This window comes from Protopterus annectens, chromosome 6.part0 (assembly GCF_019279795.1).
Source record: "Protopterus annectens isolate FY-2018-M chromosome 6.part0, PAN1.0, whole genome shotgun sequence".
NCBI lineage: Eukaryota > Metazoa > Chordata > Ceratodontiformes > Protopteridae > Protopterus > Protopterus annectens.
The window spans coordinates 302,044,901-302,064,043 of NC_056737.1; positions in this window are offsets into that span (position 1 = coordinate 302,044,901).

Below are 19,143 nucleotides of genomic sequence, written 5' to 3' on the forward strand. Positions count from 1 at the left end.
ACAGGTGAGGTGCCAGTTCACTCTGTTGTTCATGCAGAACACAGCCAGGGATCTTGTCAGGTCCCATAGAAGCTGTGTTCTTGGCCTTGGACAGTGCTGTTTTAACCTGTGCAGCAGTAATACTGGGTGCCTGGCAATCTACTGGTATTGTGATTGGTCCTTTGGGGGGAGTGGTAAAGTTGGCACTGAATCTGTTGGCCAGTATATTGGCAATATCTGTTGGTTAGGTATAAGAGGTACCATTGTGCAGTAGCTCAGAGCAAATCTGGGTATTGTCGTGGAGATTCTTTACATAACTATAGAAGGCCTTGTGGGTGTCTTTACTATCTGCTGCAATTTTGTTTCTTAGCTAGCCGTAGAGGATTTGATGAGGGATCTCAACCTTTTGTTGAGGCTAATAAGGGAGTTTTTCCAGTCTTGGGACTTCACCTTATTCCACATCAGCTTCCTCCTTCTGTTGTAGAGTTTGTTTATGGCAGGGGACCACCAGATTGGCTTTTTTTTTTTTGAGGAGAGCATCTTGGTTCTCTTGGGTATGGCGAGATCCATGCATTTGTGTACATGTTTGTACAGTGCATTGGTGTATGATTCAGCGAAGTTATCCACCTCTGTTTTTAGAAGCCCAAAGTTAGCTTTGGAGAGGTTTTTCATGGTGGTTACCTTTGCGGGAGGTGGGAGGGATGTGAATTTCCAAAGTGATTAGTTTGTGGTCTGATCTAACCAGAGAGGAGTTGACTATTGATGTAGAGTAAAGGCTGCCCATGTTAGTAATGACCAGGTCAAGGATATTGCTACCTCTAGTGGGGGTAAGAACGAGCTGGTCCAGGGCATTGGAATTAATGAATTCTACTAAGCGTTGGGCAGGTGTATTGGTACATGAGTAGTTTTCTCAGTTAATGGAGGGGTAGTTGAAGTTGCCCAGTATGAGAGTCTTAGGTTGGACCCTAATATTCTCCAAGGTACTTAGGAATGTGGAGTGTGAGTCTTGGGACATGGTTGGGGACCTATAGCAGGCTACAACCTGAATCGCTGTCTTACCCAATGAGCAGCACCTGAAGTATCCCAGATGTGTTATGTTGGGCTACCAGTCTGGAGGTGTGTGCATCCTTTATGAATATGGAACACCACCACCTTTGGAGCTTTGGTCCAAGTTCTGGGGCCAAAAGGTGTGAAATGAGTTATAGCCTGGTAGTTTAGGGGTGCTTTCTGCTGCCTTGAACCAGGTCTCTGTTACAGCATAAATGTCGATGTTCTCCATTTTAAGGAGTGATTCAAGCGAGTGCATTTTGAGATTTAGACTTCTAGCATTGAGCAGCATGACCCTCAGATTGCATTTGTTTGCAGCTGTTAGTGGTATTTTGGTCTTTGGAACACCACCTAAAAAAGGCACTATAGGGGTGGCAAGAGCCTTGGCCAGTATCCGGAAGCACAGGGGTGACAGATGCAGGCCATCACTGGCAAAGCATCGAGGTCTGCCAATCATGTAATCCCAGACAGACAGATACTGGATCCCCTTAGAATGACACCAGAAACTTAGCCAATTGTTGAAATCAATCATTTTCTTCTTGTACTGTGGTATAATTCTTGGTGATGGCTGGATGCTGCTCAGGGCTAGGGTCATACCCGCCTGGGCTACATATAATCTGAGAGCTCCTCCACGTCTCTTTTCATGTAGTCCAGGGAGGTATGTCCCAGGTCATTCACACCTACATGTACAATGACAGAATCATATTCGTACCTGTCGTTGAGAGACCTCAGTGCATGCGTTATGTGGTGGACCCTGGTGCCTGACAGACAGCTGACTGTTACTTTCTCTTTATTCAGCCTAGTGAGTGGGACATCAGTTTGCTTCATTTGCATACTCAAAACCTTCCCGGGGATGACAAAGTGAAACTTTGAATTCTCTGTTAGCCTTTGGAGCATCTGCTGCAAAGGTCTTTAACATGTGAGCCTTTGGACCATCTGCTGCAAAGGTCTTTAACGTGTGATGAAAGAGGCAGGCTGATTCAAGGGATCTCTCAGATATTTTCAACTTTTCCTCTTAAAGTTTGTCATGAGGTTGGTGCTGCCTCTACATTAAAGTAAACACAGCAAGCTGCTGGTCAGTAAACATTTAAAAAGCAGTGGCAAGGAGGTTCCAAAAATAAAGGTGGCGCCCTCATTACAAAGGACAGTCTAATTAAATGACTATCTGCAAGACTCCCCTCCTCCTTCCCACACTGGCAATCATTTAATTCTTCCAGAAAGTCTGAACCTCCATTTCTCTCTTTGGCAGCAGATATTTTCAGACAGATGGGGTCTGGAAATAATTCATCAATGTTACAAATTTGGCAGTGTGAGTATATCTCTCTTCTTTCCAAAGGATTACCCCTCATCTGCCAGACCAAACTCCTCTTTTCCCTTTTGTCTGTCCATGTCTGCGGTTTCAGGGGGTGATAGAAGCAGTCATCCTTCTTCAGAAAGATGGATTTTATTATTCAAGAATGTTTCTGGTGCCAAAGAAAGAAAGAAATTTCATGGTGACCAAGTCTGGATGTTTCCTTTCTAAATCTGTTTATGATAGTACCCAAATTCAAAATGTTATCCCTTCACAACTTCTCATTTCCCCATTTGAATTTTCTGGTGACTTTAGATTTAAAAGATGCTTATTTATTATTGCATTCCTATAGATCCAGATTTCAGATTAGGTTTTTTTGTGTCTGGCTCACACTTGTCATTTCTCTACATTTGTATCCACAACTCCAAGAGTATTCACAAGGTGTCAGGCTCTTGTGTTAGCTTACTGCAGAATGCAAGGTATTCACATTTATCCTTATTTAGACAACTTTCTTATCTTTGCAAAGTCTTTGGGAAAGTGTCATGAATCTCTCACGTGGTTGAGGGATCTCCTACATAGACTGGGTTTTCAGGAGAAAATACAAATGTTTCGTTTTACTCCTTCTCACATGATTGTTTTCCTGGGTTATCTCCTAAATAGCTCAAGTCCAAGAGCTTTTTTCCCCACTGGGTAAAATAGATCTGTGTCTAGATCTGTTTCTGAGTTTTTACACTCAGCTGCCTCAGCTCAGGAATTTCTGAGGAATTCTTAGTCTTATGGCACTATATTCTTACAATTCATCTGGCAAGACTCCATGTGAGAAAAATTCAATGGGACATAAAATCTGTATGGTCCCACTATCAACATCCCTTGACATTCCAAATTCCAGTTTTGGGCCTTGTAACAGGGAAGATTTTTGGTGGCAAGATCAATTTTAGAGGAATCCCGGTCTCCCATTTCCTGTGAAGCTCCATCCCTGTCTGTAAAAGCAAAGATCTCAGACTTTCCTTGGAGATCAGTGTCTGTGGGGGATAAAAAGTGTAGAGTCCTGGGAACAGAAAAACAGACCAAAACGCATAATTGTAGAAGAGATGTTGGCACTCATAAATTCTCTCATCCGTCTTAATCATCTGTGGTCCCCAAGGCCATTACATGTGTTAATGGACAACATCACAGTGATCTGGCACATAAACCAGGAGAACTAGATCTTACCCTTGGTGTACAGACTGGCCATGTTTGCATGGTATATAGCTTTTCAGCACAATCTCACTCTGTAGGCATCTTATATTCTATCAGAGCAAAATAATGTGGCAGACAAGCGGAGTAGGACCAAGACTGACCCTCACAAATGGAATCAGGGGGAGTCTTCCAAGGGTTAATCAATCTGTGGGAAATTCATCAGTTAGACCATTTTGCCTCCTCTGGGAACAACCAATTGGCAAAATTATGTTCAGGACTCTATGCAAGAAGGCCTGAAGGACAGATACCTTTTTCTTTTCCATGTACAGAAATATTCCTGTGTTCTTTTCCATCCTTTCCACTGATATCCAAGGTATTTCTGAAAATAAAATTCAGAAGGAATTCCTAAGTTCTTTGTGGTGACTCCCTTTTAGACTAGACAGTAGTGGATGTTCAGCATATTGATCACTGCTACAGTAGCCTTAGCTATATGGGGTTATATCCTGCCAAGGATATAACAGCCAGCCAGCCTCCAAAGCTTTGGTGCACCTTCCATGTGCCCTAATTGTCAGGCAGCTCAAGATGAGCTGACCAGAAGGAAAGGTTTGATCACAAAGCCCTTCAGAGCTTTACTGCCACTAAATATTATTCTCCTCTGAGGCTTTTGAAGATTGACGGTCAGCTTGTGCTGTGCCTTTGCTGGGCAGATAATTTCCCTTTGGGAGAAAAACCTTCCATTTTCTTATTTGTGTTGCTATTTTATCACTTTCCTCTTCAGGAAAGTTATTTTAAAGCTAGGAGTGTATTAATGCTTGGCAGTATAGGTAGATGTCAAGCTAGTGAAAGTATCTTATTTCAATGGGTGGAGGACGTGTTGTTTATGGACCCAAGGTTATTTTATAGTTTTATTGCCATTTCAGATGCTTTCTGTTATGTTATGTTCCTTGATTTTACTTATCTTCTGGATACAGAAATTGCCCCTTTGCACTTACTACTGTGAGCAGAAAGATTTTAACATGGTGCAGTACTCCGTAACTATATTCACTATGGTTGGCCCTAAGCATAGGCCAACTAGGCGGCTGCCAAGGGTGCCATTATTTTGGAAAGGACCCAGTTTTGATTTTATTTATTTATTTTTAGATCAAGGAATTATGTAGTTTTGTTGCTGTAAAAAAATAAATAAATAAAATCCAGGACACACCCTGCTTCAAAGAAGAAAAAGAAGCATCTGCCCCATAGCATAACAGGTGCCCCAGAAGAGAGGTTCTCCACTTGACTTGACCATTCAAGTCAATGTAGCATGCCACATCAAAGTTACTTTTCAAGGTAGCCACAGAAACCTTGAAATGTTCAAATGGTAGGCACAAATCCATCAACCTGGTTGGAGGGGGGTTAGCATCAATATGATGTATTTTTTTAATTTACAATTAACAGTAACATTGTTAAAAAATAAAAAAATAATTAAAGACTATAATGTTTAGCTTTACTGCTGCTTGGGAGTTGAGCAATATTTTGTGCTAAATTCTGGACTGTTGAGAGGAATTGTGCAAGTCAAGCAGTGAGGTAAGTATTAATATTTTTTTTATGTGCGATGCTGACCATGATCAGCTAGATATTTTCAGACAACACTAGACTTTGTGATTTTTGTGGAGCAAGTTGGAATGCTATAATATGCAATAACATTTATGCATGGATTTGGGTAGCAAGGGTGAACCTTGTTATATGGTCATCAGGCCTCATGGCTGGCTGGGGGTTACAGATACTTCTCATATTTCCCTGATTTTATCTCAACATCTATCTTTTATAATCCCTAGGAAAACTTAATTCTGGGAGAAAAGGTAGTGGATTACATTTAAAGTTACAGGTCTCTTTTGCTTCCGAAAATGCATGTTATTTCACATTTTCTTATTTTGTCAACTTTCCATTTTAATAGTACTTAGCCTAGTACCAACCTATGAACCTAAACCTATCGGCCCTAGGGCCTATACAAGCATAGCCATAACAATTCCCTGACTATTTCTTCCCACACTATTTACTTCACTGGACCCCTGTCTAGCAGGGCGACTGATGTGATCTCCGGGGTGAATTTCCTTTCTCCCATCCAATCGTCAAGGTTTCTTTTGAAGAGGGCCAAAGAGGCGCTCTGCTTGATATGTATAAGCAGTCTATTTCAGAGTCTGGGGACTCTCTAGGTCAGGAACCTATCCCTCCAGCATGTTTTGTTTATTGTGATGACAAGGTTTAGATCCCTGGAGCGTGTGGCTCTGAGGGATTGGGATTTAAGTGTAGCATGTCCAACAGCTCTGGGTTTGACATGTCCTTGCATGTTAAGCAGAGATTGCCTCTGAGTAGATGATATGCGACAGAGTATAGCTGGAGTTTTTTAAGGTGGTCAGTGTAGGGCATCTGCTTTAGGCCTGTGATTCTTTTAGTGAGGTATTTCTGCGGCCTTTCCAGTTGTTGCAGATGTCTTGAGAGGTACATACCAAACGGTGCGTTGTATTCTATAATGGGTCTAATAAGGGATGAGTACAGCGAGACAATTACCTCCTTTTTTCTGGATGAAAAGCCCTTAGTGATGAGGTGTGCCAATACTAATATTTTATAGTGTTCCTCATTATTTTTGTTTTTGTTCCTGATTCTGGAGTTAAGGGGGTGAAATCTATGGGGTTGAGGATGGCTGACTAAAAGTAACTTGATATTCTTGTCCTGTGCTCAGCTTTAAACAGTCATTACTATCTGGCTTTGCAGGACTACTGTGCATTTGTGAAAAGTGAGCTGGACTATTTAACTGACACTTTATATGCACAGACAATGTAGGTACAATTGCTGGGGCTGTCTGTGGAGGAAACGATTAGCTGCCTGCTGTATGCTTATTATCTTGGTTTTACAGGACTGTTGTGATTTATGTGAAGCATCTTGGAATATTTTAAATCATGACAGCTGTTTGCATGAAACAAAGGTAAAATGCATTCCAATTGCAAGATCATTATCCTTTTTAATCGCAATCAGAAACCTGAATTGTACATAAATGTGTCTGTAACTGCTTATTGGGGGTTGTCTGGATGCAGTGGCAACTGGTGACTTCAAATCACAGGGGGGCTGCAGGAGACAGCTGAATGGGTGGGGGGGCAATGAGAAGGAATGTGGCCAACTAGAAAGGGGTGGGGCTATACTCAAAACCACAACTGGCACGCTAATTAAATACGTTGCCAAACTGTCATTACAAGAGTCCAATTAAGACAAAATGAAGTGTAGAAGAAGAAAAAATATTTCATTGCATTGGCTACATGACAGCTTACTTAATATCTAGATCAGGGGTGTCCAACCTTTTCAGTTGCAAGTGCCGCATTGAGTCAACAGAATTGGTCTGGGGGCCGCATGTAAAATATATCATGAAGACGGCAAGTGAGGACCAGAAAAAAAAAAAAAAAGATCTCTCTTGGTGAAGAGGTCTTTAATACAGAACGTGTCCCCATATTTTGTGGTTTTTGACAATGGGGGCAAAGATAAGCAAAGAAAATATCCATCTGATGCCTAGGGGCATCAATAGGATGATCCTGGGGAAACAGCTGGAGACATCATTAAGGTTTTAGGACTAGTTTTAAATGTATTCATTGAGGCATGAATGTCAGGTGGTAATGAATTCCGTAAGACAAAGCTCATTGAATCAAAAGCTTTATTATGGTCTTTCACTCTTTAACTGAGTAAATATTTTTGAATGAATTATGGCAGAAGAAGGTCACAGGACAGAATACTGGGCTGGGCTTGAACTGCTTGCTTGACAGCAGCTGCAGTGATGCAGAAAATGGAGCTTATTGCTTGGAAAGGAGGTTGACTATTGTGGTGTCATAAAAATCAGAGTCTGGCCAATACTTTTAAGAGATTTTTTTTACCTGTCACCTTCCTAGAAAATGATGTTCTTTAGAAGTGCAGAGTGTTTGTGTACTCATCTTAACAGGACAAATCATTATTCTCTTGCAACCAGTACGTTTCTCAGTGTTTTCAGTCTTATTTCTATAATCCTAATAAGAAATAAATAGCTAAAACTAAGGCAATGAGGTGGCATTTACAAGCTAACATGATCTGATAATCATATAGTGAAATATTCATCATGGGGTGTGCAGAGCTGAATTTACTAATGATTATTTGCAAAAGGTTATGAAAATTATGACATTTTTGTATTCACATAAATTATGCAAAGTGGGCTGTGATAATGTAATGCTGGGCTGGTATATGCAATAAATGGATGTTAATAAAAGTGACACTAAAATGTAGTATTAAATGTGAAGACATTGAGATATAAATGTCTGTCTAGCAAAGCAGCTATGCATATTAGCAGCATTATCATCTTAATATCATAAAGTTTTGCAACCTTCAGTCAGACAAATTGTGTTCACTTGTATATATCGAGGTACACAATTTTGCCACTCATACTTCCATCTAGCATGCAAATAATGTTTACATAACATTGCAAAGTAACAATATCAATCCTTTTCATATTCACTGTTATTTTAAATGCATATCCTCACTTAATGTTATACTGTTGTTTTTCACTAACATTTTATCTTTTTCTCAGTTAAAACTTTCAACTGTGCACCAATAATTTTACTTTGCAAACACCCCCAGCTTTTGATAAGGTTAGGTCAGTTTATCTTACTAAGTAGGCACTTTTTTCATTATTTCTTATATACAAATTATTCTGCATCTTATTATGGAATCATACAGCTCATTAAATTCCTAGTTTTTTTTAGCTCTGTTCTTCAGCTGTGCAACACAAGCATCTATACTAGTTCTATAAATCATAGTGCAGTGCTTTGCTGATAGAAGTGTCTACCTACCATCAATGATGTCCTCACTGTGAACCTGAAAGAAAGCTATAGGTAGGGTGGAGTTAGCTTATGGTCGCTGGGTTAGCTCTTTATATTCACCTGCTATACAAATGGTCATTAAGAAGGCTATGTGTGTCTAGATTACATCCATGATTATCAGCTCTAACATTTTTATTTGCAGACAATAAATTATTTCTTTCTGTAGTTATTTATTTGGTAAACAGGTAGGTGGTGGATAAAATTACCCTTTTCACACACAACCCAGTCTCCAATGAAGTAGTAGTAAAAAGATAAAATATATATATATATATATACAAAGAGAAACTAATTTACATAAATAGATACCAGAAGCTTGCAGACCATTAAGTCAAAGTATTGGGCCCTGGAGTGTAATGGGGTTAGCCAGTAAAGCACATGTGTTTGTAACATCATATTTACACATAGACTAACACTAACACTTCAATGATATTTACAGCAGAGCATATGTAAGATCATTAGCTTCCTGTTTCTAATTATTAATCACAGTTTTATTCAGTTGTACAAGATTAAGTTTTGTTCTGCATTGTTATTCAGTATTCTGAATGCAGATACAACTGATATTATTAAGTAAGTATTGTTTCAATTTAACTTTGAAGCCTTTCAGTGTTGTTGTTTCCTTACCCCACTTAGAGGATGATTCCATGTGCTGTGCTCTGGTTAAAGAATTCTCTTTCACCTGTGGTTAATTATAAGAGTGGCCTGACCAAAGTAAAGTCATATTGTGACTACCCCTTGTTGAATTTTATTTGTTCCATAATACTGTTCTTTTTGGGGTTGCATTTTGGTGCTAAATAACCATGTAGCGGCCCATTTCTATACTGTCTGCTGCAGAAAATGTTTTAAATTTAGTGTCACAATGTGGCTGTGTGCATCAGACAGGAGTGTAAGTTTCCACATTTTATTTTCAGCTTTTTTTTAGTTTGTGTGTGTTAAGCTGGAATTAACTGTTACCAGAGGTAGATCATATTGAGCTTTGTAGATAAGAGTGTTTCTATGGCCCAACATAGACTTAAAAAATAGATGACAGTTTGTAAGATAGTTTTAGGTGTGCAAGGATTTTAATGACTACAGTAAAGATTGCTACAACATACTTAGCTTACCTGGTGTCTGTGTAAAAATGACAAATCCCTCTCTCTCTCTCCCTCTCGCTCTCTCTCTCAGCTTTTCTTCAGCGCAATGGTCTCGTCTTCCTTCAGCTCTTCTTTGCCGTGAATATATCTACCGGCACGAAAACGAACGGAAGGGTGTTTTTCGCGCATGCGCACAACAGCTACAGGACGCAAGTCAGCTCTTCCTTGCCGCAAATACATCTATCGGCGCGAAAAGTAATGGGAAGGTGCTTTGGCGCATGCACACACTAGGGAAAGGTCGCAAGCATTTAAAAAAAACGGAAAAAAAGTAAAACTTTAATTTAAGGGTTGCGGGCCACATGGAAGAGGTCTGAGGGCCGCGGGTTGGACACTACTGATCTAGATGGAAACAAAAAGGTTGAGAGGCATGAAAAAAGAAATTATTTTTTAAATACATTACCGGAATGCCAGTCAAAATCAAGTATATAAAAAAAACAAGCAGCACTCAACTCAAACCACTTCTCCTTGCACTGCAGTTCTAATTATAATTTATATTCAGTTTTATAAAAGTACCAAGTAACATGCTGAAAGTAGCAATCTCTGTGATACCCCCACTTGCAAAATTGTTTCTTATCCAAAAAAGACCAGCTGCCTGACAACTATCTACTTGTTTCATGAGTTAAACATGATCAAAGTAAAAAATGAACAGCAAACAAGAAACAAGCTCAAGATAAATTGCTTAAAGGATTACTGCACAGGTTATGGACCACACATGATAGACTGGCATTCTGTTTAGTTTACAGGTAAAGCCTGCAAAGATGACTGCAAGTCTCCAACAAATGTAATGAGCTTCTGAAAATATTGTAATACTATCCTTTATTACAAATACTTGTCATATGCATTTCAATACCTAAGGCTTATACGTTATCTAGTTATGCAAATATTCTCTGCATGGCAACAACAAAAATGCTTTCAATGTTAGTAATTCTTTAACAGTATGCTTATTAAAGCTTACTTGCATCTTACAATCTCAGACAAGCTTATCTGATGGTCACTAAAGCATTGCTACTTAAACACAGAGCAACAGGGCACTGCAACAGCATGCATTTTCTGAATAATAAGAAGCATAAATCAACAGTATAAAAATATGATAGAAAACCAGAACATTCTGCAAAATCAAGGACAGATGAAAAGCCACTGTTGTACTTGTGTCTACCTTGGATGGGGGAATACTCTACACACTTACACTGCATAACTGATCCTTGCCTTGCTTGGACACATCCAGAGTCACTACATGGGGTAGTGGGGTTCAACAAGTATGTCACAATTTCAAATGTCTCTGGCTGACAGTGATGGCTCTGACACATTTGTCATATCTCTCAACCTCAGAGCAAGAAATCTGGACAAGGCCATGCACAGAAGTAGGACAAAGCCCCCAAAATAAGGACAGTTTTTAAATATTGCTCTTATAAACTTGGAAAGATAATAGAATAGCAGTAGGTCTTGCATTAGTATGAATTTTTTGAAGGGTATGAAATCTGAAACTCAAATGTCTGACATTATTTTCTAACTTCAATCTTTAATCATTTGCCACTAATTTACCAGAAAACCACAATTTTATGAAAAACGGACTAAAAATGTGATGCAAAAATATAAAATTGTCACACAATACAGCTGGGAATCTGTCAAAGAAGGGACACTTTTTTTAATATTAGTACTGTTAAATCGAGCAGCTGACAAAATAAGAGAATATACATGCATTTCTGAAATGAAAGTAATCTATAACTCTGAGCATTACATTTATTTATAATTGTAAACCCTCTGCGGTTTCTTCCAAAATTGCCATTTTGCAGAGGGATTATTAGGGGGGAGCAACATTTTGAGCCAAAATCGGGGACAGTTGATGGATATTCCTAATTCTATAAGGTGATTTATTTGCATGTACCACTCAACCTCTTAATGCAGTAAATCTGGACAAGGCCAAATATACTGGGGGAACATACAAACAGTACTAAACATTTTTCTTGTAAAAAATAACAGGTCTTGCTTTAGCATGCATTTTTCTGAAGGTTATGAAGTCTGAAACTCAATGTCTGTCATTATTTAGTGACTTCATTCCTAAATTATTTTCCAGAAAACCGCAAATTTTATGAGGAACAAAGCAAAAATCTATTCATTTTCCAAAAATCTGGACAGTTGAGAGGTATAGTTCAGCCAGGGCTGTCTTTGAGTTTGCCGCCCTTCCTCCCTCACAAAATCATGGTCGAATGGAGCGCCCCCCCCCCTGTAGCCATTCCAATGTCCCATTGCTTGGCTATGTCGCCCCATTTACCATAAACACTTTAATGTGCATACTGCTTTACTTCTGTGATGATTTGGATTTCATTTGAAAGTTTTATTTTACATTTTACAGCACAAACACTAATATACATATACTAAACAAAGCAATGCAGTTTCACAATGAAAATAGACTTAGCATTAAAACTTCTCTGGCCTTGAAACTCCCATTCATTGAAACAACATTGAAACCCACATTCAAAGAAAATACATTTGCCAGTAGCAGATAAAGATTAACTTTGGGCTGTTTTCAAATCAAAGGCCCCTTGCACACGAAATATACAAGTGTTATTTGATACACCTTCCTGATTGTATTAAATAATATTCCTTGTATAATACAGTACAGTTAGAGGGTGTTTTAAATGTATTGTTTTGAACATTTCCAGTAAACAATGAAACAAAATGCATGCACCAATAATGGCAAAACTGCCCAATTCAGAACATTTACATCATAAAAGTCTACTCAAATGTCTACAATCCACCAGTATCAGTAAATATGCACAATCTCTGAAGAAGTAAAAGTCATCTAAATAATTCCACATTAAAGAGATCTGTAACTAATGAAGAGGTTGCTGCTAGAAAACAACTTTATATTTCATTGTTTCATCTACAAATAAACTGCCTGTTGCCCTTGAGGAATAAATTGCCTATGTTACATTAAAAAAAATGATAAGCTAATAATATTGTAATAGGAAATGGATGGCAAACTGATAACAGGTTCATAGTTACTAGGTATCTTCACCAAAAAGGACTGCAGCATCCACCCCCTTTACAACACAATACAGTATCATCAATGTATCTACATACTGTGGGAGTAGAACCCACAGGCTTCTGAATCAAAAGCAAGTACACTACCTGTTGTGCTATTAACAATGCAAGCAGACTCAACATAAGCAGGCACTAAACTTCTCTTCCCCTGCAGTTCCCAGCTCCTTGTAAAATCTACTAGACACTCAGCTGTATCTCTCAACTTTGCAGCACAAGAAATCTAGAAAAAGCCAAAATTTATTGGGGGGGGGCAAAAGCCCAAAAAACAGGGACATTTAAACATTGCTCGTATAATCTTGGAAAGTTGGTAGAATAAAATGCTGTGTTACCACCATACATTTCACTGCCAAGTCTTGAACCCAGGCCCTTGTGCAAAACAGTCAGAGCAACATACCACTCTGCCAAATTAGCTGTTTTGTGAAAGAGAGGAAGACAGAAACTTAAATGGCTACTGTTTAGTGAATTCAGTTCTCACCATAGCTGTCAACCTCTTAGCACAAAACACCTGAACAAAGCCAATAATGGGAGAATACAGCCCCCAAACATATGAATTCCGTTCTCACCATAGCTGTCAACCTCTTAGCACAAAACACCTGGACAAAGCCAGTAATGCAGGAATACAGCCCCCAGCTATATTTAGTGAATTCAGTTCTCACCATAGCTCTCAACTTTAGCACAAAAAACATCAATGAAGCCAATAATGTGGGAATACAGTCCCAAAAATAGGTACTAATTTCAAATTTTCATCTTATAAACTTAGAAAATTGCTAGAATAAAAGGTTTTATGTTACCATGTATTTTCTGAAGAATATGAAGTCTGAAATTCAAATGCCTGTCATTTTTATTTATTTAACCACAAACGTCTGACTTGGAACAAAAGCCAATTTTCAGCAAAGGCCCAGGGAAAAACACTACAGACATGTCTTTGTAACATGGGAGGACACCAGAGCACCCAGAGAAAAACCACACAAACACAGGGTGGATGTGCAGACTCCACACAGAAGGACCCCAGCCAAGAATCAAACGATAGAAGCTCTAGCTGTATGAGGCAACAATGCTACCACTGCACCATCAACTATTTATTGAATTAAAAATCCAGAAACTACAGATTTTATGAGGAACAGAACAAAAATATGAGGCAAAAATCTGCAAAGTTTTCACAGATGGTGGTGGGTAGGGAATTCAGGCTCTTGCTACCTGCATCCAAGATACAGGGTTCAAGCCTGAGGTATTCTCTAACCACCAGCAGATATACTGAGTTCTCTGTAGCCACCAGTACACATCAACTGGGGCATTTCACACACACACACACACACACACACACACACACAAAACCTGGTTTCCCTGTTCATCTGCAGCAGCTTCAATCCCCAGTTGTCCTGCGTAAGCAATGTAAAAAAATGTTCTTCCCCACGAGAGTAGGCGCTAGCCTGCAGATCTCTTCAATTCTATGCAGTCATCACTGCATAGAATTATGGGCATTAGACTACAGAGCTGCCTTCTTCCTATTCCAGACTGCTGTTGCAGCAGTCTGGATCCCTGTGAGTTCTAGGAATGCCGAGTGTGCATGCGTGGAAGTTCTGAAACTTGAAATTTGTCTTTTTTTCTTTTCCTTTCCACAGCTTGTGGGGGGGGGGGTGCAGTCCTGCAGTCCTATAGCTTGCACCACCCCTGTCTGGATGAAAGTAATTGATCCTATTGTCATGCTCAGTTTACAATAATTTCTCAAAGGGATAAAATACATCATAGAATACCCAGACTTTCTGACATTTTTTAAAAGGGGGGTTGCCCCCACAGACCAAGGCAGTCAGTGGATTTTGACATAGACTTTAGTAGTACCCTGCATCCCATCTAGCCTAAAATTAGCCCTGCTCAGAGGCATACACAGGTCAATGTAGATTGGGGATAATGATATTTCTTTAACTTTCTTCCCAAACCTTAAAAGTCACTATCATGTGTAGGACTGGGGATGGTATGGTTATTATTTCTTTAACTTTCATTACTAACTTCAGAGGGGTGCAGATACAGGTCACTAAGCTTGTACAGGAGTATTGCACCATGTAAAATTAAGATCAAAACATTACTGTATTCATTTTTCTTGCAATTAAGCATCCCATTGATATACAGGTGGCTATCTTTTGGGGCAGATAAAAAAGCATTCCGTTTATGTTTGTCTGACAGTAAATATGTTCTATATGTTTTTCAGTTTTGTCCAAGTGTTGACTGTTTTTTTGCAGATAGGTTAGGAGGGATTCTGTATACACATATAGAAGCTGTGAATTGAAATACGAACTTTGGTAATTTTTTCCCTTAATTGTCATCCCACCTGAACAGCAGACAGGGATACACGGAAAGTGACTGTGTTTTAAAGTGGTGTAGGGAAGCAAGCACTGTTTCTAGGGACAATTTTCGTATCATCACAAGCATTTGTCTTGTGTGTTAATTGTGCACTGCTATTTGGTTAACTTTGAGGATGATGTCTTGGATACAACTCATTTTTTCATTAAAATAAAAAAACAAAAAAAACAATCTGACTAAATTTCTTTACTTGTGTATAATTTTTGTTTAGGCCATCACTGAATCAAATGGTTGGGGAAAAAAATCACCTCAGAGTATCTATAACCTCATGGCTTCTGGTGTCCAGCAATCCCTAGAACCCCAGCTTAATTTAGTTATTATAATTTAACTTTATTTGGTTGGGGTGTGTTGAAAAGATTCAGGGTTATTAAAGTGCAGTCTGCTTTAGTTAGAGTGTGCTGAAAGGATTCAGGGACAACCAACTTTGATGAACAAGACTGTGAATTTAATTTTAGTTGTGATTTTTTTTTCACAGCATCATTGAATGAAAAGGTTGTTTAAAAAAAACTGTAAAATGCACCTCAGAGCATCTAGAACCCCTATGTCTTCTGGGGGGCCTTGCAGATGCCAGACTCTCAGCTTAATACAGTTATTTCCACTGTAGTTATTTCAGTGTACTCTGGTTCAGTTAGGAAGTTTGAAACAAGGCTAACTTTCTGATGAGGTGTAGCAGGATCTAGGAACAAGTCCCTGGATGATTGAGATTGGAGTTAGGATACTTAAATAGCATGAGTGTGGTGATGTCATTTTGCAAAGAAATGCTTTAACAGTGAAACAGCAACTCTTGATTGTTGCTGTTTCACATACTGACTGGGTCACAGTTCTGAGTGTCTATCTCTAATGCATCAAATTTTGGTCATAGAGTTCCAAAAGACTGCTATCTGAACATGACAGATATTAGCTCCTGTATAGCAGTTTATGGACAACTTTTCATACCATCAGCCTTTTCTATATAGCTTTGGACTCTAAACTAGGACTAATTTGTAATCCCTTTACGAGTGGACTCTGACATAATGTATCATTTACAACCCATGTGGTCTCAGCTCCTTGAAGCTCGACAACTGCTGTAGTAACCACTGGCATGCTTCACTTTCTTGTACCCTCCCATTCACGCAGTGCACCATTAAAAAATGCAAAGTTGTGGTTACCCTAAATCATGCAAATGGTGCCTCAGATATTCTGGACTTTGTGTGACTCATTGTTTATACACTTTGTTTTCCCACACCCCATCCCCACTTCCGTGTACTACTACACAAGCAAGGAAAGAACCAGCCAATGTTTTTTTGCCTTTCAGTAAAAGAAAACATATCATCAGATGTTCTTCATATTTCACTGTTGCAGTCATCACATTTGAGTTATCCTGCCAGGGGTAGCCCTCAGTCAGCCCGAATACCAGAGGCTTAGTATTTCTGCATCGGTTGCTGTCACTACAGGACTGATGTCAGGTCATTAGAGGTATAAAATCAGGCATGCCATTACACCACTCTTTCTTGCCGAGGAGCCCGAAGCAGAAGCAGTTTGCACAAATGCTGGTTGGCCGCTACCTGAGTTTACGTTTCCGAATTGAAGTCTTCTAAAGCCAAGTACCCCGTTGGGGATCCTTTGTTCTTCCTCTAACTGGACAGAAAAAGTTAACAATTGTCTCGCCTGTGGAAAGCAAATACCACACAGAGACTTCCATTCTTACTGCGTCATCTGTTTAAGCCTAGACCACGATGTCCCCGGCTGTCACTTTTGTGCTTTGTTCAATACCAGAACTATATGCCGTTGGGCCCTTATTGTAGCTAGATATTTTCGCTCTCAGTCCTCGAATTCCGATATGGCTTCAGTAAGCCATCCGAATACTGATCTTCCGAAAAAACGTAAGGATAAAGACAGAGACAGACCGCACAGGTCCAAAACTACTGACAATGCTTCCATTAAGCTAGTTCTCAGTTCTCCAGTCCTCAGTGAAGCACTTTCACAGCCCCTGATGCCTGCTTCTGTGGATTCACAGTCCGCTACTGAGACTCTTTCATAGTCCGGTATGCAGTGAGACTCTTCTTCGACTAAGGATCCTGCAGATGTCTCTACCTTCGATGGGTCCGGAGCCGCTGAGTAAGCACCAGCTTCAGAGGAAGTACTTTGCACTACCGCTACTTGACACAGACTGACGACTTCTATCGCGTCTTCATTTCTTTCAAAAACTACCGAGTTTCTAAGTCCCAGGGTATGAACCACCCCCAAAAAACCGACGACCCAAGCTCAGGCACCTGCTTCCTTGCCTCAGCCTCAAATGCTTAAAATGGCGAAAGACTTTATAATGCTTATTAGGGGAAGCCAGCCTACCCCTTCCAAAAGAAAAAGAGACTTGTCCCCAGTAGTTTTATCTGAATAGGAGTCCGATGACTCTGATGCATTTGAATAAGAAGATATGCAACCTCTCACTGCTTATGAGGATTCTGATGCAAAGGAATCCATCCTTTCAGCTTCTCCACCCACGGACATTTCCTTTGAGGAAAGCCTACATACTTTAAGGGAGCATTTCCAATGGGAATGTCAGGACTATCCTCAGTCAAAAAAGAGACTCAGGGAATTCTTAGATCTACCACGGCACAGACCTTTGACCATTCCTCCTGTCATGGATGTTGTGGATGATGTTTTCATGGAATCCACTCTGACTCCTGACACCCTCTCTCCTGCTCCCAGGAAACCTGACTGGTATTATAGAGTCCCTGACTCTCACAAATTTCTTTTCAAAAATCCTACTGCTGACCCCGAGGTCATTTCACAAGACCTAAAGGAATCAAAGCAACTTCAGCTAAGAATCCCACCCCCTCTGATAGGGATTCCTGAGCATTAGACAGATGGGGTAAAACAAAATTATACACACCTCTGCTGCTCTTGCCATTAGAGCATTAAATTGTCAGTTCCACATGCTGAAATATCAGCAACATACCATGGAACTCCACAAACAAAAAATATCTTCTTTTCCTGCTTGTGCAGAAAATAGAGTTACAAGAGTTAATGCATTCTGCAAGTCAAGTAACTAAGCACACCTTACAATGTGGTTTTGATGCTCTAGAAGCATCTTGCAGGGCAGCAGTCACTGGTTCTGTCTTTAGAAGCCATGCTTAGCTTAAGGAACAGACCTTGCTAGATCATGTCAAATCCAAATTACTGGATGCACCCTTGAACAAAGACAACTTATTTGGCACCAAGGCAGAAGAGGTCTTAAAAAAGATGGAAGAAAAAGCTAAATCTATGCAGAGAGGTAAAGACTTCTTGCAGGTCTAGCCACTGAGGTTCAGTAGGCATTGCCTCTCCAAGCACTGGTCCTTTCCTGCCCCCTCCAGGCCAGCTCAGTCCAGATCCAGGGGAAGCAGACCCACCAAGACAGCCACAGGGAATGCAGAGATCTAAGCAATGGAGTTCCTCCTCTTCAAAACCAGGAAGTGCAATGCCACCCCCTTATGGTAAGAACTCACAATGACTTTACACTTCCACCCCCTCCCTCTGCCCACCTGCTCGTGCCCCTAGGAGGAAAACTCTCCTTCCATGCAAGCAATTTGGCCACCATTACCAGCGACCACTGGGTCCTCAACATAGTGTTTTCAACAAAACAAATCAGGAACCAGGCGAATAGCTGCACCTTCTTTTATTACACACTTCTTCTGGTACCTCGGCTAAAAAGCCTTCAAGGAATAAAATTTTACATTACTGCAGCCTTTTTAAATCCCATTAGTTTCATATGCAAATACACATATTCATCAAACAATTAATTGCTAAAAATCAACACCCAAGCTTAAAGGCATAGTTCCTTTAGGAAAAGTGATGACTATAACGTTATGGAAAAATATTTATATATATCTCAACAAGTTTGCCCTAAACCACATACTAAATACATAGTTATAAACATTCTTTACTTTAAATCTATATTAAATACTATTTAATTTATTATATATAACTATCTTACCACTTTATTATCTAATAGCATTTCTGATTTCACATAAACATTTTAACTATGCATCATGTACATACATAAAATTGAACATCTAGATATCAAATAAACTAATAACCTAAAATAAGTTGTATACATTAACTTCATTAAATATCCCAATTTAATTCTAAATTCAAACCATGTGGATCTAAAGTTCCTAAGTTAATAATAAGTTTAGTTTTCAACTTCAATAATCTCCGAATGAAACACCCCCCCCCCCCCCATATTACTAGCTCGAAAGGGACTAGCCAGAACACTGAAGAA